We start from the raw sequence: 6,000 nt of genomic DNA, 5'->3' as shown, positions 1-6,000 counted from the left end.
AGGCATGGCCAAAATATGCTAGAATCAATGGCCTATAAAGCATGCAAGGAAAGCTAGTGAACCATGAGTTGTTCTACAACTATATGAAGCATATGAGGGCTTACCCAACCAGCTAAAAACAGAAGTATTTCATGCCAAAATATGCCTAAATAATCACTGAAACTCAGTCAACACATGCAAGAATGATGAGCCCCTTTGGAAAGCCTGCAAGGGGTTGCTCTACACATACATGATAGACAAACAAAAAGGCAAAATCATCTCTGGAAACAAGTAATGACAGCCCTAAAACCCACCAAATAGGCCCTGAAATTGGTCTAAGAAGCATGCAATGAAATGTCCCTTTGAAAGGCCTTGAATATGATTGTTCTACACATGCATCATAGACATAAAATATGGCCAAAAGGGCTCTGGATAGAGTCAAGGTAGACCTTGAAACTCACAAAATAGGGCCTGAAATGTGACTTCACAACATGCAAAATGGAGCTCCTTTGGAAGGCCAACAATGCTAGTAAAGAGAACAAGGGGTGAGAGGGTCACCCCTCTCTGATTTTGTGGCTCAAAAACACGTCTAAGCCACTAAAAATCCACTGGATTTCAGTGGCTAAGAGGCCAAACTAAGGCCATCACCAATGCTCTAATGCATAGCCCTAAACATGAAGGAATGAAGCATGGAAGGGGGAAGATGACCCCAAAGAGAAAAGAATCCTTAAACAAACATGTTTAGAAGATCAAAATAAGACTTTTTCTAGTTTATGTTGAAGTCCAAAAATGCTTGCGAATAGGGCTGAGCAATGGAGCAAAATAATGCAAAAATAGGGAAAATAGAGACTTACCCTTGTAGCACAGCAATGCAGCCAACTCTGGACCAAGAAAGTGAGCTCCCAACCTCTGAAAATCAGCTTCAAGGCACTTGAATGGATGGTGGAGGTGGTAGGCTATGAGGTGTAGTGCAATGGGCCAAGACCAAGACCTTTTTGAACCCTCTAACACACCCAAATGTAGAGAGAGAGGGTGGTATATATCATATATCAGATGTAAGGTCTGGTTTTTTGCTAAACCAAGACAAAGGAGGAGGAGGGTCTCCTTATATTGACAAGGGAATGGCTCCAAGCTTCTTAAAGAAGCTAAAAAAGAAGGGTCAAAGGGGCCAAGCTTCCAAGACAAGCTAACCCAAAGGTTTAAGCTTCTTGAGGAAGCTAAGACAAAGGGTCAAGCTTCCTCAAGAAGCTTGAGCAAAGGGTGCAATCTTCTAGAGGAAGTTTGGATCAAAAAGGGTGCAAAGGGGCCAAAACAGCCACATACGCGTATGGGGGCAGGGTCTGTGCACCCCAGCTGGCACAGCTGGCATGCACCATGCCTACAAGAGTCAAAAAGGTGGTACCGGCCAGAAAAGGAGGCCTTTGGCCAAATAAATGGTCGGTCGGCTATTTTGAGTGGCCGGTCGGCTAAATTGATGGCTAGTAGGTGGCTATCAAGGCCAAAAAATGGCCGGTGGGTATCCAGATTGAAGCCCCAGAAGTTAGCTTTCCAATGGCACAAACCTTGCATTAAAATTCCTCCTGTGTAAAAAGTTATGCCCTTTTTGGTGAAGCCGCGCAGATTCAGTCCAACCGGAGTGATGCCCTACATCAATCAACCATATCTCCCCCACCCGGACTTGACTTTAGGAGATTCTTGAGTGAAAAATGAAGCCCCGGAAGTAAGCTTTCCAACGGTGGTGGCCTCATAGTTAAAATCCAAGTATGCAAATGAATAAGCCCAATTCAGCGAGGGTTGCTCAACTCTCTCCTACCCGGATTCATGCCGAACTTCTCCCAAACTAGTTTTCTCCTCTCCTTTCCTCTTTTCTTCAACTCCAAACCCCTAAACAAAGTATTTTGAAAGATTTTTCAAAGATTTCATCTCTCTTTCATTCATCTCCACTTTGTCCTTGCTCGGTTTACCGAAAAGCGCAACATTTACCGAGATACGAGCGTCGGAACATCGTAAGAACTTTATTTTCAAAACATTTTGAAAGAAAGGATTTTAAGATCTAAAATCTTTTGATCAAGATTGTTTTGGTCCAAAAGGGGTATGAAGTTGGGATTTGACTCTCTCATTGCTGAAGAATTTGAACCTTTGCCCTGCACACCTTTTACCACCAAGTAAACCATCAGTAACGCCCAAGTCTTAAGGGCGGTCAAAAATGGGGTGTCTACAGCCTAATCCAAGATCGGCCTCTACTAATCATGATATGATTTTTTATCAACATTATGTGCTCTTGTTCTGGTTATTAGACTAGTTTTACTATGTGATGCGCACAAGCAAGTATAGACTAGTTTGCCCAAATTGGAACAATTCAATTTCATGTTTGTTTGGCGAAAAAAGATTTCGATTTTTCACCTCCGGTGGGCTTAAAATTTGCGAATTTGCCACTCAACAAAGTGGGCTTAAAAGTTATGAATTTGCCACTAGACATAGTGGGCTTAAACGTACATTCGTTGAATCATTCAAATTCAAGCAACAAACTTTCATCCACAGGCATTCAAACCATTCATCACTTAAGCATTTAGCCTCATGGCAAGCATGCTAGCCATGGCAATCACTTACACTCATACAAGTATGCTAAAGCACTAAAAACTCACCTAGTACTCCAAGCTAAGAAGATATGAGTTAGAAAAATATGCATGATTTCTAACTATGTTAAATGTCTAATGCAACACATGTAATATGCAATTAATAGGCTCGACTACTAATATGTCATATGAATTGATTTTAGACATGCGGTCTAAGCACGTATTCGAATAAGTATTGAAATGACAATACAGTTTGAATGATGCGCTGAGCCTTAGTGCATGCAATACGAATGAATGGATGCAAGCATAAAGCATAAGGTATGCTAATCGAAACATGTCTCTAATCTAACCATCAAAAATGGATAAATAAAAGGGAGAAAGACGTGGGGTTGGAAGAAATACACATTATTACATTACGCTCTCACGAAGAAGAGTCCGAATGAATGAAGCTAACTAGCTAAGCTAATTAAGCTAATTATTACAACACAAATGAATTAACTAGTAAGCTAACTAATTAAGTTACAACACAAATGTGAACCAACTAAGTAATTAAAGTCTCTAACTATGCTGCCATTACTCTGCCTTGGAAAATGGAAGATGCACATGCTGGGATACCACCCGAAAAGACCTCTATTTTGCTCTCGAAAGCCTCTATTTACAGAGTTGAACACTTCCAGAATCATTTTTCTCCACCTTACCAACATTCTGCTGAAGTTTGCATTAGTGGCCAACCGGCCATTATTAAAGGTTGCCAGCTAGATGCTCGCCATCTGTGGTGCTCTGCCGGCCACCTGCCGACCATGGATAGTGGCCTACTGGCCACTGCTGCACTAGATCATCATGCTGTAATAGAGTACAAACAGAGCAAAAAGAGAGTATTTCCAAGGATTGTTTGCACAATTCACCCTTCATTTTCATGAATAAATCCAAGGAGTTGTGAACTTAATCCACAAACCACCAATCCAAGCAATTTCATTGCGTGATGGCTTGTGATTCAAGATGTGCAAGCTCAATAAATGCAAAACAAGGAATTCAAGAACCATCACCCTATCATGCATGATTAAGGGCAATGGAGACCTAGGAAACTTGAGACATTTCATCACTTTGAGTATGAAATGTCCCAATTTTTCTTGTGTTCAATTAACATCTAATTGAACACACAACACACAAGTTATTATCTTGCTCAATTTTAATCCCAAGTTATTAGTTACTCATTTTAACTTACTAACCATTCTTTAATCCAATTAAGTTCAAAGGGGTGAGTGAAAGTCCTCTAATTGAAAGAAGCCTTAAAACACAAGTTGCTTTAGGCATGAAAGAAGTCTCATACCGTTGGTAATGAACCCCCTAAGGGATTAAACCATTAATTATGAAACCTCAATTTCACACTTAGGCACACAAATGACTTGAAACCACTTTCAAAGAAAAATTAAAAGCCAAAAAAGGAGGAAGGTTGCAGAGATGATTAGTGCTGAAATTAAGTGTGAAAAGCACCAAAAACATGCAATCAGCTCAAACAAGTGGTGTATAAAGGCTTAAAACACCAAGCTTGTGAGGACTATTACACTACAACCATGCAAAACAAGACTCAACTGACCCAAATAGCCCAAAATAGAGCTAAAGTAGTCTAAAACAAAGACAAAAACATGCTAGAATATAGCTGCAAAAAGCTAGAAAATCATGCTAACATATAGAATTAACTAGGCTAGCAAACAAGACACAATGAGGGGAGGCTAACCCCTCCAATTTTGGACTTCAAAAAATGTTTTTTGCCATTGAAAATACTCTAAAATTTAGTGGTTAAAAGCCCAAAAAAAAGTTGGTTTGAAAGTGGGAAACAAAGGTACAAAAGCCTTAGAGGCAAGAAATAAAGAAGGGTGAGATATCCCCTAACCTTAAATAACTTAAAATACCAATTTCAGCCCATTAAAACAGAGACTTTTACAGCTCAAAAATAACCCAAAAATAGTGGGAAAAGATAGAGAAACAAGTGTACTAAAACAAGTTAAAAAACAAGTGTTATACCTCTTGAAGCCAAGCATAACTTTAGGCACAAATACAAGTCAAAACCACTCAAGAGCTCCAACAAGACCTTAAGGGACCTCAGCTCAAAGGTAATCAATTTTGGTTAAGGATGTGTATGCAAAAGAGTGATGTAACTAGGCAAGTGTGCACAAAAATGCGAGAGAGAGATAGAGGGAGAGAGAGAGAGAGAGAGAGAAAATTGAGTTTTTAAATTTTTTAACCCTAAAACATAAGAGAGGGGGTCCCTATATATAGAAAACATGAAATCTATACAACGAGGTCCAGGCCTCCACGTGTGGACAGATGTAAGCATCTGTGCAAACAGCTAGCACAACCGACATAAAATATCTGTAGAAAACACTAGTGGCCGGCAAGGCATCATTGATGGCCGGCAAGGCACATCAATGGCTAGCAGACAAGAATTGCTGGCCGACAGCCTCCATAGATGGCTGGCAGGCCACCATAGATTGCAGGAGGGAAAGACCAAGGCATAGTCCAAAAATAAGGCAAAATGAATGTAGGGTTTGAAAGGCTCAGAGCTGTGGCATTCCGCTAAGGACTTCGAGCACTCGGCGAGCAAACAGACTCATCATCGGATGTACCCGCAAGAACATCTAAGTCTTAAAGGGCAGTAAAAAATGGGGTGTCTACAGTTGCCCCTCTTTGATAGAACTCAAAGTTATGAAATGACATAAGTGAATGTCAAAGCCCAGAGATGACCCATTTTGACAAGGCCATAAGACTTGGACAAACAATCAAGACAAAAATAAATGGTCGCACCCGTAGGTTACCTACGTATCCCTTTACAAAGAATCAAACCAGCGTAGTTCTGGGGCAAAATAAAAATGATATGCATGATGCAATAACATGACTTATGATTATGCAATGAGGTTGTACAATGAAACATTTAAATGCAAATGCTATGCGAAGAAATGCCACAGTTAAACAAACTAAAACAAGGCATAACAACTCCAATCACGAAAAGAAAACCATGAGCAATGCGTGAGAAACACAAACCCAAACCACATTTCATGCAGAAAGGATGTAAGAAAATATGCAGGCTTAACTACGCGACGCGTAGGAAAGGCAAAGGGCAACGTAACCATCCGGCACACCCGAGGTCTCAACAGAGATTCTAACACGTTGCACGCGGAAAGAGAAAAAGGATGGTGGGACCACCAAGTGCACCCGAATGTTTTTAACCGAAGAGGGGGTGTGGTGTGAACACCGAGACGCACCTGAATGTTTTTAACCGAAAGGGGTTGGTGCGAACATCGGGACGCACCCAAATGTTTTTAACCGAAAGAGGTGGTGTGAACACTGGGACGTACCTGAATGTTTTTAACCGAATGAGGTGGTGTGAACACCGGGACGCACCCAAATGTTTTTAACCGAAGGAGGTGGTGTGAACACTAGGATG

Source organism: Camellia sinensis, chromosome 2 (genome assembly GCF_055761805.1).
Source record: "Camellia sinensis isolate YWXY chromosome 2, ASM5576180v1, whole genome shotgun sequence".
NCBI lineage: Eukaryota > Viridiplantae > Streptophyta > Magnoliopsida > Ericales > Theaceae > Camellia > Camellia sinensis.
This window is presented reverse-complemented; position numbering follows the sequence as displayed.